We start from the raw sequence: 7,500 nt of genomic DNA, 5'->3' as shown, positions 1-7,500 counted from the left end.
CTCACAGTCGGAACTGAAACTTTCTTCTTAGTTTCCTTTTCAATTCGCAACGAAGTAAATGTTTATTACGAAGAAGGACGGGAGAGGGTGAATTCATCTCACGGAAAGGAAATTTTCAGATAAAATAATGATAATGGCCGATGGTTCCTTGGCAGATTTTATTGTCCACATGAGAGAATCAACATGCTATTTTGATTTGTGACACATGAATTACCTCTAAATAAAATCGCTTGCCAATTGGCCACGGAATCACCTCGCTGGTCATTTTAAATATACAAATTGGCCAGTCACTATGGAGTATGAAAAGGAAGAGAAGGGAGATAAGTGGATGAAGAGAGAGAGAGAGAGAGAGAGAGAGAGAGAGAGAGAGAGAGAGAGAGAGAGAGAGAGAGAGAGAGAGAGAGAGAGAGAGAGAGAGAGGAAAAAGATCAGATGGGAGGGAAAAAGAAACTATTTCGACAAAAACCAGCACTATAACCTAGTGATTCTCAGCAAGTTTCCTCATGCCCCCCACACTTATGTGCTGCTGTTCTTTAGTCTATTGGAAATCACCTCACCACTAAATCTAATCGCTGTGCATCCACTAACAACCACTAGTTTCCTTCTTGTGGACCCACTTGTGAAGCTCTGTGGGACCCCAAAGGATCACGGCACCTTAGTTTGAGAACCACAGCTACCAACATCGACCTGAGGTCGGGGTCACCGACATGGTAAAGAAGAGATGCTGAGATCATTCTTTTTTCTTTAAGTGGAGGTTGTCTCCATTCACAATATAACTTTGCAGGGTAGTAGGGATGTCACTAAGAAGAGATGTTGTGATCATTCTTTTTTTTTCTAAATGGAAGTTAGTCTCCATTCACAATATAATTTTCCATAACTCTGGGTAGTAGGGATGTCACTGAGAAGAGATATTGTGATCACCATTCTTTTTTTTAAAGTGGTAGTTAGTTTCCATTCACAATATAATTTTCCATAACTCTGGGTAGTAGGGATCACTAAGAAGAGATGTTCTGATCACCATTATTTTTTTTAAAGTGGAGGTTAGTCTCCATTCACAATATAACTTTGTATAACTCTGGGTAGTAGGGATGTCACTAAAGTCCCTAATGTACTGACTGCATCAATCGTGTGCAGGAAGAGGAAGACGAAAAAGGTGGTTGAAGAGGAGGAGGAGGAGGAGGAGGAGAAGGAAGAGAAGGAGTAAAGGTGTTGGAAAGATAGGAGAATAAAGGGAAGGAAGAGAAAGAAAATGAATAACAGGAGAAGTAAAAAAGAGGAAGAGGAAGAGGGAGGACACAATAACGAAATTGAGATATAATGCAAGCAAGTCGTAAGTAGGAGAGATGGTTAAAGAAATAATGAATGGAGAAATAATTAACGGGAAACACAAATGAATGCAAAAGTACGGCAGGAGGGAATTAAGAGGGACAGGGGAGTGTTTGTGGGGGGAAGAGAGGGAAATAGCGAAAGAGGGGAGGAACATGAGATTAAGTACCGATGTCGAATGACAAGTGCAATGAGGAAGGGGAAGAACAGAATGGGGATCTATGGGAAGGGAAAGGAAGGGAGAGACAAGGAAACTGAGGGAAAAGAAAGAAAAACAGGGTTGGGGAAAGAAGGGAAGAAGGACGGGAGTGGAAAAGGAACAGGAGAGAATGAAAAAGAAAAGAAAGAGAAGACAAATGGGATGTCTGGCAGGCGAAAGGGTGGAATGAAAGAAAATATGTAAAATAAATACACAAATACCAAATGGATTAATGAGTAAAAAAAAAAAACAAGATGAATATCAAATAAAAATTAACATGGCACGCACGAGTATGGCGGGCATAAAATGGGAAGTCAATCTATTGTATGGGTAATGACGGAAGCATGCATGGGGGAGTAGTGTGGGAGGGAGTGAGGTGTCTGGGGGGGAAGGGGTAGATAGACCGGTTGAGGTGGGTTGGGGGTTGATCCCCCACCCCACCCCCACCTCCCATCGGTGAGTGACCAGTCCCTAGCTACACTAAAGAGCAAAATATTCAACGTGAGTGCACTCCCCCTCCTCCCCCTCTTGTATGCCGCGTGCTGCCGTCGTCATACACCACGAGCAACGGCCACCGACTGCAAAATAACCGTCTTCTACTACCACATCAGCAGCAGTAACACCCGCCGCGTCCGCCACTACCCTCCCTCGCCCCCAGCACCACGCCCGCCTCACATCTGCCCTCGCCCCCCGGAGTCGTACTTACTCGAGTCCTGCCCAGGGCCTCGCCACAGTCAGCAGAAGGTGTGGGTTCGCTCCGACGTCGACTTTTGGTCACCGTATAAGCGGAGGGTCATGTGACTTGGAGGGTCTGGCGAGAGAATATGGTGGCGGTGGGACGAGTGAGCTGGGGATTGTGACGTGTCTCTTCCTACCAACCAGCTGCCCCCCCCCCCTCGACCGACCGACCGGTGGCAACAGCGTATGGCTTGTGCCGAATACACAGGCCACCTTCAAACAGACGTGCACACGCTCGAAGAAGTGGGAGTATTCAAAAACACTGGTACCTGTGCCCAAAATATTATGCGCCACACTGAAAAGTGTTGCCTTGCAATGGAAGCGAAATGCGCTCAAGTACGACGCGCTGTTCGTCTGTCTGTGTGGAGTGGAGGAGAGAGTGGAGGAGGAGGAGGAGCACAGTCGAGACTGTCCAACCTCGTCAGTTGTACACACACTAGCTCTTCGGTCATTTTTGCTAGCCACAATCGTTTTTAAATCTTAATCAACTTAATTCATTAATGTGTTCTACAGGTAGGGTATCGAATAGTCTAAACGTGAAGTACTTCACTGAGTGACCTTTGACTCAGAAGCTAAAGATAAAAATTCGAACGAAAAAAAAAAGTTTCCGATAAATGTCTAACCGTCTTACCTGGCAACTCCTGGCCGTAATCGCATTCAAAATGAAGTCGATGATCGCTGCTAGACCTGTGTACTGTTAGAACCACACAAGTTCATCACTTTAGTTTTCAGCAACACTAAATTTCCATGCAATTTCACCAGTTCCCCCTACAAGGTGACGAAGTAATCCCGAAATGAACACCGACGCTCAAGCCAGGGACTCATCCTTGCCGTTGATTATACTAATCTGGTCATCAGATGGATATTGCGCATCAGAATGAGTAGCTGATGTAAGGCAAAATCACAAATTAAAAAAAAATGCGACAATTCGTCTCGGTTGCTGATAAATTTGTATTTTACTCTTTCCGTGTACAAGAACCGTCGAGAGATGTTTTTGTTTTTCACAGAATACGGAGCTGAACTCACCACAGAAAATGCGCTAAGGAGTAACATTTTTTTTTCTCTCGACATTGCCATAGCATAAATTTCTCTCATCACTCCATCTAATTTATTCACGTATACTAAATAAAAAAACGGGTAATTCAAAGTGCAGATATCTGCACCCAGAGATAACTACCTTAAAGAACAACACCTAAAAGTCTTCCGCTCGGTGTCTAACAACTCCTTAATTAGAAAGTTGAAATAAATGCCAATGTAGTTGGTGACGACCTCAGCCGGTGGGTCTGTTCGTACACGCGATGAGGATATGTATGATGCAGTACCAGTGAAGTTCGAGGTAATCACAGGCAATCCGGCTAAGGGCTGAGAATGGGTGCCCAGTGATATTTGATTATCTGTTAGGAATTTATGCCTATTTTTCGCGTGCGCAAACAAAATACCGTGCAGAGTGCACCTGTACACCTTATGTTTAGAATGTATGAATATTTCGTGAGGTAAGGCCGATGTCGTTGGGGCTGCGAAGATGAGTGTGTACTTGTGTGAGAGCAAAATGGCAGACATTACAGGATATGATGCATGCCGAAGTAATGTAGGCGAGTGAAGTGAAGCAAGAAGCTTGGCTCCAGGAGTTTTTGAAATATGTAAATGTAGTGGAAGGCTTAGAGAAATGTGCACAGTCGTGCAGGCCAGTAGGGAAATGATACGAGTGAATTGGGAGATGAAATGTAGGGTGTGGTGGAAGTAGGCGCGACCAAGCGATTAGGAGTGTAGACACGACACATCCAACAAATAAAGTCTTGGTGTACAGATTAGATGAAATACGGGTATGACGTAGATAAGCAATGATTTGAGCCTCGGAAATGCTGTTTAGAATTATAATCGCACATCATATGAATGTAAGATAGCAACAGATCAGTCAGAATGGGATATGTATAATTGTAAATGCCAGTTTAGATGCAGAGGGAGGAATAATGTTCGTTAATTAAGGATGCCCAGATACGCTGCACGGCGTTAGGCCTAAAAGGTCAATCATAGTGTGTTGCATGTACAGCAAGTCTCTTACTGTGACCAAACTGTAAACAAAGTCAGGAAATGGCATCTACATCTATCTAGATTTATTCTGGTTGCCATTAGGGTTTTTTTTCAGCTGAGGGAATATTTTCAATGACCAGTGTTTTTATCCTTGCGGGCATCATATAGAAAATGTGGAATTTAAGAATTGGTAAAGAACGGAGGAATAGAAGTTAGAAATGATATATATATATATATATATATATATATATATATATATATATATATATATATATATATATATATATATGTATCCCTGCTGACGGCAAAATTTACATGAATTACTTGTGGGCGTAATTCATTGGCAGGCATCGTCTCGTGCATTCACAATTGCAAGCAGTTTCTGCAGAAAGAAAAATCTATACCTTGTGGTGCATATTTCACAAAATAAAATAAAATTAAATAAGAATTAAATAAAGACAAAAATATGAATATGATGAAGTGAAGTATGATTTATAATTGGAGATATAAGAGATAAAATCCAGAAGATTAATTCCCCTCCCGTTGTATACATGGGAAATACCAGATAGACAGGTACATCCGAACACACGCACGCACACGCACGCACACCACATATCTATCTATATCTATCTATATATATATATATATATATATATATATATATATATATATATATATATATATATATATATATATATATATCACCAATGACCATTCGAGAACGACTTTGCTTCTAACTTTATTTTTCTGATTGTCAGAAGATTTTAGGGCTACTGGATTCACGCCATTAGGGTTTCCAGTGATAGTGGAAGATACGTGGGTGTAATCAAATTGAGTTGGAGATCTATAGGTGTAGCCAAAGTGGGTGCACAGTCACAATAAGATCACAGTACGGTTCTCGTTTAATGAGGGAAATGGAGTGTAAGATCAGCATGGAAGTAAGGTCAGAGTACATATACCAAAGGCTTTTTCCCCCTACACGGGGGGGGGGGGTAGCCAAAAAGAAAAAGGCATAGAAACCACTCCCACCCATTCCATTTCCTATATATTCCACCCCTCTCCACCCTCCTCCCTCCCCCTTATCTTGGCACCTCCTGGATGACGGGTCATCCCTGCATCCTGTCCACTACCCTGGGTCAGAAGCTTAAGAGACAGGTTCATACCGAAATAAAAGTCCGGTAGGCCACATACTATACAAAATAAAAAAAATCGTAGGCCACATCCAAAAGGTTGGCCACATACTATACCGGCACCTATATTGCTTTAATAGTTTGGGAGCGCTAACCGCGGCCAAAATAAAGCGGAACGCACCTAGGAACGCGCCCAGCTCTGGTAACTAAGGTGTTTATTGTCAGTATGCTGTATCGAAGGGTAACTCAGATGAAGTCAAGGTCAGTTGAGGATTAGGCTGGGGACACCAGAGTGTAATTCAGTGGGCGTTAACGACAGTAGATAAGGTCAGTGGAGAATTTGCAGGTGAGTTTAAGTTCGTGTGGACATGGAGACTTGAGGCCAGTGGGCACAAGTAGTTGGGTCCTTATGTAGGCAGAAGCCATGCAGGTATAGTTCAGTCCAGATCCGCATCCAGGAATCAAATTTTGGAGTGGGGGCCAATTATGCTTTAGGGGGGGAGGGCTGCCACTGTACTGTACTGTGCCCCCCATATATGTATATATATATACATATATATATTTTTTATGCATATATATATACTCATTGATAATATTGATATGCCTGTAATGATAGCCACAATTTTATGTATATACATCATGTATCACAAATGCACCATAAACTTAGCTTATTTTTTGTAAGTTTTCCGGTGTAGTGTACTTATAATAATTTTGAATAAAAATCAATTTAGGGGAGCTAATTGGATTTTTTTAGGCGCTAAGCTCCCCCATATCCCCCCCCCCCCCGGCTCTGGCCCTGGTTCCCCTGGTTCAGTCCAAATAGATATGTAGAATGACTTGAGGTTTGTGGGGGGCAAGCAGTAGTAGCCAGGGTCAGTGGAGTGTATGTAGATGTAGTTAGTTAAGGTCAATATAGTTTATATCCAAATGTCAATCTTCTGAGTGAGCATGTTGGTGCAAAAGAGGCTATTGGAACTAAGCGGCAGTTCAGATCAGCCTAGGGTATCCAGGTAAATTGAGGGATGTGTTAATGTTCCTGAGGACCGGGAAGGACTCTCTTGGCGTAGTAAAGGTCCCTGTAGGAGGAACGGAGGCAGTGAAGGTCAGCCAGGGGCCTTGGACACAGAGCCCTTACATGCCTAAGAGTGCCGCCCAGTGGTAAAGCTCTCAGTGACGTCCCTCCCCCACCCCCGCTTCCCCCTTCACCACCTCCTATCTCCACCATCCCTTACTGCCTGTTATGGCTTGCGAAATAATTAAACAGATTTTAAAAATGTTATCTAATGTCCCCATTCCAGAAAGGATAAGGGAAAAATATTCCATATTCTGTTTATTCTAACCCAAAATTCGTATATTGGGTAAAATATTCAGGACTCCCTTGACCTTTTTTTCTATTATAACTATTTTCTCAGCCTTGTGGGCGGCATCTCCAGACTAGAATTGCCCCCACCCCTGAATGTGCCGCCCCCCAGGGCATGTGCAGATACAACCCCCCCACACACCCCCACCCGAGAATATGTGAGAGCCCTGAAAGACTGAGAGGCAAATCGGTTCTGACCTTGGATGTGATTTCTCTGAGTGACCTCTCTGTCTACAGGTGACCTATCCTTAACCTGGCGGTACAACAAGAGATCTCCACTAATTACCGACAGGTAAACCCTCTCTCAAATGCTTTTCATTCCTATTCAAATGTCCTCTCTCTCTCTCCCCATTATCCGAGGATGCAGAAAGATCTGCGCAACGTCTTAATTCATATTGTGTTCTGTGTTTTTTTTTTCAGTTTGTTTTGTACTGTATCCTTGTGCCCGTTATAATCTTCGTGTTTCCTATAAGTCTTAGAAATTTGATTCATGCCATCTCCCGCTACCAGAAATCTACGTTTCGAATGCTCGAGAGCTCACGAAAAAGTTAATCAAGAACTCTTTTGCCGTCGTTTTAACACCGTGTGTGTATATATATATATATATATATATATATATATATATATATATATATATATATATATATATATATATACATGCATTTAAATATACATATACGGGCAGCAAAATTATTTGAGCCCGGACCCTTATCCAA

At 42.5% G+C, this 7,500-nt stretch overlaps 1 protein-coding gene across 2 annotated transcripts in view; it reads right to left on the bottom strand.

The window, feature by feature from the left end:
• LOC143034590 (uncharacterized) overlaps nt 1-3,225 on the bottom strand; it is an 81,520-nt gene extending 78,295 nt beyond the window's left edge. The window contains exon 1 of one of the 2 annotated variants that reach the window (XM_076200875.1): nt 2,895-3,225. The gene's annotated coding sequence lies outside the window, so the exon portion shown is untranslated. Of the gene's footprint in view, nt 1-2,231; nt 2,427-2,894 lie in introns of those variants that run through there. The other variant, XM_076200876.1, reaches the window with a different exon arrangement.
• Between the last annotated feature and the right edge of the window lie 4,275 nt (nt 3,226-7,500).

This window comes from Oratosquilla oratoria, chromosome 17 (genome assembly GCF_046742065.1).
Source record: "Oratosquilla oratoria isolate Oo_2021 chromosome 17, ASM4674206v1, whole genome shotgun sequence".
Taxonomy (NCBI): Eukaryota; Metazoa; Arthropoda; class Malacostraca; order Stomatopoda; family Squillidae; genus Oratosquilla; species Oratosquilla oratoria.
This window is presented reverse-complemented; position numbering and strand designations above follow the sequence as displayed.